The sequence below is a fragment of the Carya illinoinensis genome, chromosome 11, assembly GCF_018687715.1.
Source record: "Carya illinoinensis cultivar Pawnee chromosome 11, C.illinoinensisPawnee_v1, whole genome shotgun sequence".
Taxonomy (NCBI): Eukaryota; Viridiplantae; Streptophyta; class Magnoliopsida; order Fagales; family Juglandaceae; genus Carya; species Carya illinoinensis.
Genome location: NC_056762.1, coordinates 3173885 through 3185523, shown reverse-complemented (window position 1 = coordinate 3185523; position 11639 = coordinate 3173885). Strand labels below are relative to the sequence as shown.

General features: G+C 38.2%; 1 long non-coding RNA gene across 1 annotated transcript; it reads left to right on the top strand.

The window, feature by feature from the left end:
* The first annotated feature begins 714 nt into the window (after positions 1 to 714).
* LOC122280612 lies at positions 715 to 1815 on the top strand. The gene is made up of 3 exons (XR_006229953.1): positions 715 to 794; positions 1041 to 1109; positions 1739 to 1815. It is a non-coding gene; the product is annotated as an uncharacterized LOC122280612 (long non-coding RNA).
* Positions 1816 to 11639: the final 9824 nt, after the last annotated feature.

Genomic DNA, 11639 nt, shown 5'->3' with positions numbered 1-11639 from the left:
ATTTAACTGTCCATGCCAGTTATGAATTTTTGATGTACAGTGTTTCCAGCTATCAAACCTCATGAGTTTCGCATGGGAATTGGTGGCAGAGTAGCGTGCAAGTGTTCGGCGTCGATCTATCGGGAGGCCATTTCAGCCACATATTTGTGCTTGCTTCGGCGCTAGCCTCCATGACTGACGATCTGAGCAAGAATTTTTTATAACATCCTAGTGTTATCGGATATTCTGAATGCCCTTTTATCAGTTGCTGAAATCATGGTTATAACTATCTTCAGCTGCAAGTTTGATAGTTTAATACTAACGCCAGTTTATTAATTATCATTTTGATTCTGAACTTAGTACTTCTATTTTCCTGAATTAGTGTGACTGATATGGTTGGTAAGCTGGGTTTATGGATAGGATTTTACAGCTCTGTAAAATTTTTTTGAAGCTGAATATTGTATTTTTCAGTGTCATTTTCACAATGAAGCCAGCCTATAGTTCGTATTAAGCTAGTCCTTCAATTAAACATTATTAGTTTTCCTCAAGTATACGGGACATATACAAGAGCAAAAGCCTAAACGTGCTAGTTTAGTGGAGGAAAATAGGATATTTTGAAACACGGTATTTTGTATATTATGGTATTTTTTCTGAAAATTGTTTTTAGTTTGATCGAGATTTACACTGTCATCTTAAACAAGTCGATAGTTATTAATGGTAGATTTTCATTTTTAAGGATTACAGCGATGGCTTTGGTGTGGCAATACGGGGAACAATCAGGGTATGAATCTTGGAAAGGACTCGCCTGGGGGATGGTGAGTTATTGTTCTCAGCCTTGTAAGATTGACCATATAGATGTGTTATCATGAGTGGCAAGCATTTATGGTGGTTGTACTGACAAATTTATCAATGATGAAGTTGACCATGTGGTATTTATTTCTATCAAGTACTTATAGCAAGCAGTTTATATTTCAACCATATACCGGTTCAGTGGTAATGAATTATTTTTAAAGTCCTTCAAAAGAATTCATTAGTGAGGCAATTGATAATGATTGGTTCAGGTACCGTTGCTTGGTGGAGCATTCTGCGCATGCACATGGCATTTCTTTTATAACTCCGAATCTCTTGAGGTAGGAAGGGCTGCATTACTGATGTTAAAAAGGGCGTTTGTTATTTTATTTATTCTTTATGATGAACATACTATTAACTTGTTTTTATGCAACATTCAGTTTGTGTTGACGAAAAAGTACAAATTAAATTCTTAGTCTATCATACTCGGCAATGATAGACTATGATTTTTTTTTGGAGAAGTAATTGATATGGGAGTAAGAGTTTCAACTGTGTCACAAACCTTACCTTATAAGTAATTATGCAGTGATCAATCTCACCCCTTTTTGGCCACCCCTGTTATTATGTTATGATACGCCCTACCCAAGTAATTTATGGCTTTGAGTTAGTTGTGATCCAAGCTGGTTCAGAATTTGATTCCTGTTTGAGTTATAAGTTATGGTGCACGCTTGCCAGAAACGGCAGGAAACAAATATTTTGTGCTTCTGGGGTGTCTGCTTATGCCATCCCAAGTAGTTTACTTAAACTAGATAGTACGATAAGTTCTGTTAGATTACCATGTACATATGATTTTTTCTAGATCAGTTTGTACATCACAAGTTTTACTTTTCATGTTTTTACTGATTGTGATGTGAATGAGTTGCGGAAAAAGATCACGTGAAATGGCTCAAATGTTCCTCATGAGTTGCAGGTATTGGTAGCTCTTCAAGCAGCATTAACAGTTATAGGTAATGCCACAATGTGCATTGCTGCATTCCGTATAAACATTATTAGTTTTCCTCATTTGACCATTTTGTCACCATTTTTATGTGCCTTTCATCTGCTTATATGTCTGGAATTTTCTGTGATGGTTGCCTATTGGCAATTTAGGCAGTGTCATATTGTTACATTATGTTTTGGATCGTTCCATATAGTTCTTTCTGTTTAATGGCCTCAGCTATAACCCGCATATGTGGATTTGACTCTGTTTCACACTATAGCATTAAATTGGACCTGATTAACACACTTTTGGTCCCATTTTCCATTTACATGTTTTGTTCTCTCATGCATGCTTCTGTTGTTTGACTTCTAAACCAGAGAAATACTTGAGATTGGCCAATGATTGAGTGTTGCTGTTATATGTTAATGCAACTTCCAGTTGTTGACACCCCTGTTATTTCTTAGGAAGGAATTACAAAATTCATTACTTCCATGTTGGTTCAATTTTATATATTACGCTAATGCATTTGTGGAGCCTAACCTCTTCTGAAATTGTGTATGCACAAGAATGTACACACTATGTCGGGTTGCCCTTTTTGACTACTTTAAGTGCATGCTATTTATTACATAATTACCTATTCTTCTCATGATATTTTTCTATTTGCCATTTTGCTTTTCCTTCATTTATTAGACTTCTAATCTTGCATAACCTCTTAACCTACCCACTGCTAAGTATGAGTTAAAGAAACTAATGCTGTCTACGTTTTAGACCCACAATGAGAGAAATTTTCCAGATATTGTCTATGAGTTGTGTGCAGTTAACTACTAATTTGACACAAAGTTATTTATTTACTTTTTATAGAGCAGTCTATTTGTTAAATATTTGTTAAATTGTTTGCAATAATATGCATGCAAGTCCTCCTCATTTTATTATTATTTAGACTTTAAGATAGGTAGTCCAATGGAGAGCCTTACTAGCTAGAAGTCCATGTTCGTTATAGATTTGTTAACAATCCACTTTCTAATTTATCTATTTATCATCATCTACCAAATTGGTTTCCTCAACTTTCACTTCACATGTGGTGTATCGGAAATTTGCCTTCGAAGACATTCAAGTCTTATCAACTTGAATTACTCCCTCTACACTTGTTTGTTCATCTCTCCCATAAAAACTTTATGAACTCTTATGACACTTGGCTTCCAGTATACAATATATGACAAACTTCTCAACTCTTTATGGTGTTTCCAGCTACTGGATGTGGTTTCCTTACATGATGAATATTTAATATGTAAATATTTTATTGGGCTTTTGCCATGTTCTGTGTTGGATTTGCTGGTGCCAAGGGGGGGCTAAACCCTTTGTCTTTTTTTCCAGGCTTCCATGGCTGGCTGAGGCAATCCTGAATGTCTTCACGTCATCAATTATTTATGACAGCCTTGGTGTAAGTTCTCATCTGTTATTATAATACAAGTTGTGAAGAGTCTGCTTGAAAAAATATAGTTATGTCTGTTCCCACTACTATATATCACAACAAGGGTTTTTGAGGTTTAACTTGGGTAGATGACATAGGCCATTGTATGAAAATGGCCTCTCACATTTGATTTGACTGGGTTATATAATATAGGTTTGCATGCATTAGGATTCAGGATTATAAATAACAGAGAAAATTGGGAGCTTTTCCTTCAATGTAGCCAAGTTAAACTGGCTTTATAACTATATGTGATTGTATTAATGTGTGGGGCAACTTTGGCTGATGTGTAATTTATAGCTTGGTATAGCTGCTGCAATACCAACTTTGGCACCTAGTGGCTGTTAAACAGTGCATCCCGAAACATGTCCTGGGTATGAATCTTCATGGAGTTGGGGTTTTGCTGTTGTTTATCCAAGTGGTTGTATTTTTGCTGTGATAACTGACACAAAATCACTTATGATACTATGTCTTCCATTAACTTTTTCACATATCTCCCAACAAAGGTTAACATGTGCACCACACCTTAGGAGTTAATGCTACCAAATATATTAGGGTTGGCCACTCGGTATACATGTGTTTGGGTGCATAATCGTGCAAAGGGCTATATTCTCCTTCCCTCACAACTCTGTGATTTTTTTTTACCCCTTCCATCTGCAACGTTTATTTTTTTAACGTACATCATGGCTGAAAGTTGTGCATACAATTTTAAATTTGTCAGGCAACTAATGGTATCCGGTCTAGAACATCAGTAACTGAATTTCTCAAAGTATATCAGGATTATTGACCACTCCCGTTTTACCAATTACCAAGAAATCCATGGATAAATCTTGGATGCATATTCAAGATAGATTGCTGAGCCATGAGTATGCCGATGGAGTTAATCATTTTTTATCCATGGCTCAATCCAATACGCCTGCCAGTGATGCAATTCGATGTCCTTGCCGGATATGTCGTAATAATTTTTTCCAACCATTTGATGTTGTGAGGGATCATTTGTTCTTGCGAGGGATTGATATAAGTTATACTCAATGGATCTTTCATGGAGAAGAGGATCCTTTTCATGCCAAACGGTCTGAAGATGAGGACTATGGAGATGATTTTGGTGAGTACATTGATGATGTCGATGAGATGTTAGATGACATCCGGGTGGGATCCTTCGTGGATAGTCCTCACGGTTTAAATGCTGGTGGCATTGACGATGCTAATGCAGAACCCAACGTTGGGACTTCAAGACACCATACTTTTGAACAGTATGTAGAGGATGCACGACGTCCACTCTATCCATCGTGCACAAACTACTCAAAGCTATCATTTATGGTGAAGTTGCTTCACATTAAGAGTATTGGTGGTTGGAATGTGAAGTCATTTAACATGGTGCTGAAGCTATTGAAATCTGCCTTCCCGACTGCTCTCTTGCCTGAAGACTATAATGAGGCACGTCAGCTAGAGCGTGGGTTGGGATTTAGTTACACCAAAATCCACGTATGCCCAAATGACTGTATCTTGTTCTGGAAAGAATACGAGGACAAAGATGAGTGTCCTAAATGCAAGTCTTCTAGGTGGGTCTCAATGACAAGTAAACACCGGGTACCTCAGAAAGTGATGCGTTATTTTCCATTGAAGCCTAGGTTGCAACGCCTTTATATGTCGAAAAAGACAGCACAAGGGATGCGATGGCATAAAGAGGGTCGTATTGATGATTCGAGCTGTATGAGGCATCCAGCTGATTCTATGTGGTTGGACTATGGGCGTAAACATTGTTATATGGGCCACTGTCGTTGGTTGGACCTGGACCACCGTTGGAGAAAAAATAAACGTGCTTTCAATGGTGCCAACGAGTTTCGGCGTCAGCCAGGAAAACCTACGGCCCAAGAAATACTTGAATCATTACGCGAGATCTCCAATGTGCAATTTGGAAAATGTGGACGGAAGAGGAAACGGGCACCACAAGAATTAAACTGGACAAAGAAAAGCATCTTCTTCGATCTCCCATACTGGCAAGACGTGCAATTGAGGCATAACCTAGACGTAATGCATATTGAGAAAAACATCTGTGATAGCGTATTGGGCACCTTGCTGAGTATTGATGGAAAGAGTAAGGACACTGCAAATGCATGCAGGGATTTGGAGCGTCTTGGACTGAGGAAGGAATTACACTTATGTCCGGATGGTGATCGAACCCGAATGAGTCTTGCATGTTATACACTAAACCACAATGAGAGAATATCCTTTTGTGAGTGGGTGTCACAAGTTAGTTTTCCAGATGGCTTCGCCTCTAATATTGCTCGGTGTGTGAATATTCATGAAGGCAAAATTACTGGAATGAAAAGTCATGACTGCCACATTTTTCTCCAACGGTTGCTTCCGGTCGTGATTGGTGGTTATCTACGACCCGACATCCGGCTAGCGTTGACCGAGTTATGTACATTTTTCAAGGAATTGTGTGCTCGAACATTAACTTATGAATCATTGCATCGCCTTCAAGCAGATATTTCTATAATCCTATGTAAACTTGAGATGATCTTCCCACCTGCATTTTTTGATATTATGGTGCACCTCGCAATTCATTTACCAGATGAGGCATTACTTGCCGGACCAGTGCAATATAGGTTGATGTATCCGTTTGAGAGGTACCTGGGGAAGTTCAAGCGATATGTCCGGAACAAAGCCCGCCCTGAGGGTTCAATTGCTGAAGCATATCTTCACGTTGAGTGTTTAACGTTTTGCTCAATGTATCTGAACGACATTGAGACCAAATATCAACGGGTTGAACGAAACTCGGACTTCCCAGATCAGCTTAATGATGAATTGTTTTCGGTATTCTCACAAAAGGTCCGTCCGCTCGGGGCGGCCAACATTCACATGCTAGCCGAGAAGTTATTTTCAAGAGCCCACTGGTATGTTCTCAATAACTGTGGCGAGATCGAGCATTACCTCGAGTAAGTGGATAAAATTTTGATTCTAGGCCAGAGAAATGATTGGTTACAGATTCTAGAGGGTCAACTGATAGTTATATATTTTGCAAGGAGCATTATAACATGATTAGTAGGGAAACCACAACCAACACTGCGCGCAGGCACCAAGCTCAATTCCCAGGGTGGTTCAAGCAACACTTACGTATTTCTCTTCCTTGGTTACAAAACCTCCTCAATTATATATCCTGGGTTAGATGTGTCATGCCATTTGAACCCGACATATGAGGCAATTTAACCTGTTCTTAAAAATTTGCATTTTCAGAACTTAGTGGAAAAATTCAGCATTTTAACTAATGTTAAATAACAATACCCATTGTATAATTGTTCAATTGCACTTATTTTAATTTGATTGGTTTTGTCTATTGATTGGAATATAGATTCGAGAGAAGCGTTCAATTGATCCAGCCAGTGTACGAGACGAAATATATGCACTTGCATGTGGTCCCGACAAGTGGGTTGCCTCGTACGCTGGTTGCATAATGAATGGAATTAGATTTCAGACAAAGGATCGAGAGAGGCACCGACGAACTCAAAATAGCGGTTTGGTTGTCCGTGGTGAACATCAGTCACAACCCGTTGACTTCTATGGGGTTTTGAAAGATATTATAGAATTAAGATATATGGGTTGGCGTAAGGTCTATTTATTTCAATGTGATTGGTGGGATGTTGGTGATAAGCGAAGAGGGATTCGCGTTGGCGACCATGTAACGAGCCTGAACACGTCTAGAACATGGTATAAAGATGAACCTTTTGCACTTGCCTGCCAAGCCCAGCAGGTGTTTTACTTAAAAGATATTAGTGTGGCGGGTAGTTGGTATGTGGTCCATAAGATAACAAATAGGAATGTATACAACATTCCTTTAGTGTCATCGGTTGAGGATGCGGATGTCGGTGTAGAGTCTGGTGACGACGACGCTGCTGAGGAAGATGAACACATTCCGACAAACTACCCACCAGCCCAATATAGTGATCCAGACTTGATGAATCCATTGAACAGGGTAGATGAAGAACCAATACTCATTGACCCTTCCACCATATTAGAACATCAACCATCTGATTTACCCGACCACGATACATACCTCGATGATGATGGCGTTGATGATGAGCTCGGAATCGACGATGCCGATGATAATATTGTCAGAAGCGATGAAGACAGTATTGGATTTACCAATGATGCAACCTCAGATGATGAATATGGTATGCCGTAACAAATAAAGTTATGCTTTGATTTTCTCACAATGCATGGTCTCCATACATATTTATTTAGAATTATTTATTTGTTATATACAGTAGTAATGTTTATTAAAAGATCAATGGGAGTTTATTTTTACCAATGCAGGTATACAGGCAATCACGTATGCAACATTTTAAATCAGATTCTGTCTTTTTTTCCTACAGCCTTAAGTTTTGCATGCAAACAAACCTGTACTCACAGCCCCCCCAAAAGTACAATGAACATCAACCAACTACAGTTTCCCGTATAACTAAAACCAAAGCCAACTAATGAATCCCATGTGCTTCCCATCTTCACATTACCCTGTCTGTTGAACATCAATTGCATGACTTTAATGTAAATAATAGAGAAGGTCTCATTATATGGGTGTATTGTGAGGATCGTGAGTGTTGACTATCTAAAATGGCCTTCTGCAGAATGATAATGACTGTGGCATGTGAAGCTGTGCCAACTGTAATCAACAACCATGGCGGACGAAGCGACGACAGTATCTACCAATTTTGTCCCATCTATCCTGGTGTAAATTCTAGGAGAGTCTTTAAATGTATTCCGGTGGAAATTACAAGTAATATGGAAGTTTCAGGGTAACACATTTTTACCATTATATTGGGTTGCTGGGTTTAATGAAAACAGAGCAGTAATTTATAATGGAGTGTCTGCTATTGATTGATTATTTATTTATGACTTACTCTGTATGATACCCAGGAACAAAGAAAAAGATGCAAAGTCCTGCCAACTTTCACATTTATTTCAATGGATATCTGGAGCTGCACACAAACCCCTTCCAACAACTGATGCAGTTGTTGGAAAGGCAATAAAGGTACTAAGTACTCTCTGTAATTTTAGTAAGGAGTGACCCTTCAACAATTATTCACTTGTCCATTTTTTTTGGCCTTTATCAATGATCGATCTGCTCAATGATGGCGTGCATATTTTGTTAGAAGGTGACACGTGAACTAAACAGGCAATCATGGGACAAAACTTTCAGGTGAAGTATTTAATCAAAGACAACACTTGATCTGAACAAGGAAAGTTGAGTACTGAAGGAGAATTTGTAGCCAACATTGTAGAATAGATAATCCTACTTGCTTCTTTGTCAAGTGTAGATCTTGTTCTTGAGTTGTGTATATATATGTTATCGGAAGTCCATGTTGCGGTCTGCTGCCTCCTATGTCTAATGACGCATGATATTTAATGTCCAAGTTATTTGATGTGATTCTAATAAGTTGAAGATGGAATGACAGGTATCAAGAAAATCTGCCAAAACCGAAATTCAAAACACATGCCAATCAGGTTGTCCCATTGTCCAGCTCCCTGGCATGTGAAGTAATGATAAAAAATACAGCATAAGAGGTATACATGCAGTCTGTCGAACGTCCATACCAATCCTCCAAAAACTATGGTGTAATGCACTGCCATTAGGTATTTCTTATCAATCCAATAAACTCAATCCAAGTAAATGGGATTCATGAAATTGTGGACACATTAATTGGATAATTTTATATATGGCCGTGATATATTAGACTGTAATATATATAGCATATTCTGCCACCTGGGCAGCATAACACCTCCAAGTAATCTGATTTACATGAAGCATACAAAGTAACCCCAACATGGTTCTAAGCTACCCGGCTTAAGCATAAAAAATTGACTACTCATATCACTTATTTTATTCATTATTTTCCATTGAGAGAGATGTTATGATTCTATCAAACTTATGTGGCAGCTTCAGCAATATCAATGCCTAAATTGTCCAATGAATAAAAGATTGATTTATCACCTATGTGTTGTTGCAATGCCTATCGAGGGGGGTATATAGATGGACAAATCAATGCAAAAAATGGCAAAAGTAATGATATCTTATTTTTGATTCTATATGAATGGTGCAGCTTTGTAAAAGCTAAACTTAAAATTTAATGCATTTGAGGGAGTTTCAGGTTTGGAACGATATCCAGTTAAGATTCTAGAGGGTCATACTATGCTGGTTATACAATTGCATTGGAATAAGCTAACACCTGTACTCAAAGTGGACACATATCTGAACTTGAACATGACACCTGTATTGAATTATAATCAGCCACTTGTATATAATTATTGCAAGTAATAAATTAATAGGAAAAATCTGAACCTGCCACTTGTAATACAGCTGACACCTGTATTACTATATCAACAATAATATGCCACTTGCCATATAGGGATTTACTTGCTGTAAGATTATAACAAATATTCTGATACTAAGTTAAACCTATGCAGAACTATGGGCAGAAAAATAGCTAACTAAACCATAAGTAAATGTTGACCAAGGAAATGAAGAAGTCTTGCATGAAATCAGCGAGGGACTTCCAAGTTCATTGGTGGTTATATAGGTTAAAGGCACATAACATCAGAAGCATTTAAAAATATATGACAAAAAAAGTGGGCGGGAACAGACCAAAAAAGAGGCGGGGTGTTTCAGGTTTTCTGTTGTCAACTCATAGGCCTTATCTCCTGGTGTCTGCTGCCAACACCTAAGAGCCCGTACCCGTCTGATTAAAAAAGCTATTTTTTGTAACTTGTTGGCTTAGATTGCTCACATAACAGAGAAGGGCACCAGTTGTTTCTGAGAGAGGAGCAAAACCCAGAGACAAAGCAGCCTACCAAGTTTGATAGTTGAGATTTTGACAAAATCAGACTGCAGAAGGTTTCGGACACAGCAGGTGATCATCCAAGTAGAGAGAGGAGCAGATTCTCCTACCTTCATCCACGAAGACAGTAAGGTTTAACTCTCTCTCATCTCCTCTTCTTTGCCTCACAGTTTTTCTCACTTGTGCATCATACATGCAAAGCACATGTTCTGGGGATGTAAACCTTACTGTCATATATTTGTTGATGCAAAGAGGCAATAAAAGTTTTGCATGTAAGTAATGCATGCAACTGCCAGAAGGGTACTTACAGATTGATATATTTGTCCTTAGATGTGTAAGGAAGAAGCATTACTGTTTTCCATTAAAGGATAAGCTATTGTTTCCCCCTGTTGTCACCCCTAGACACTAAACTGTTGTCTGTTGGTTGATACGCTGGTTGTAGTGAGACAAATGGGAGTAATGCATGCTTGAATACTCTATATGTAAAAGAGATCAACATTTTTGTCACATTTAGATATTTGCAAAGTATGCAAAGGGGTTTTATTGTTTCCAGGAGACCATTTTCTAAACATATATGTATTGTAACCACTTCAATGCAAAGGGTTGGGATTACTAACCACTTTTTACAAGTTCTTATATACGGACTGGAAAAAGACATTAATTAAATACAAGTTTGTTGTTGCAGTTTGTAGTATTCACAAATAGATTGCACTCACTCTCATATATCTATCTGAGTGAAAGAGACAAAAGGTCAAATGATACCAATTTCTAGCTTAACTACACTAGGGTTATACATGTGTGAAACTACAATTAGCAAATATATATTGTCATAAAAACTTTTCATGTAGCCATATGTAGACTGAATTGTGGGTTTGGTGTATAAGTTTGTAGCTCTCCACGTAAGCCACATTAATGACAATATCATTTATCTGTTTTCAAGATTTTAGCTAGGGTAGAATGCTTAACTTACTCTAGGCTAATAATAGTTTCAATTTTATCAACACATATCTGTAAGTGGTTTCAGATGAGTAATTTTTTCCCATTCAAGCAATATATACGCAGTATGTTCGAATATTTTTTTATTGTGGAAGTTTAACATGTCCTCTGTGTGTGTGCATTAGTAGGAGTGACATTTAAAAAAATAAGGTCATGGTAAGATGGGTAAGAGGAAGGCTCCCTGGCCGATATGGACGTGGGGGCCACGTATCCCGACTTCATCATGGGCCACCACTGCTGCGTGATACAACACAAGATGACGGGGTTGGTGATTCCACTCAACCTCCAAATGTGGCTGTAGAGGAGGCCAGGGATGAAGCAAATCCGGATGGTAGGAATGTAACTAATGCACGTAAGTTGAAAAAACTTCATTCCTTAAACAGTTTGTACTGTTTGTTTTACTTAATATTTTAATTAGCTTTCTATGGGTGTTGAGTTAATGTTATTGGTGGATAGAAGGAACTGATGCACCTTCCCGGAAACGTGGTCGAGGACCAGCAAAAGACACATTGTTTGAGAGAGTCAGAAAATTTGGTCAAATACCCCTGAATATTAAGGATGGACATCGTGGGTGGAGAAGCCGGTATGGGAA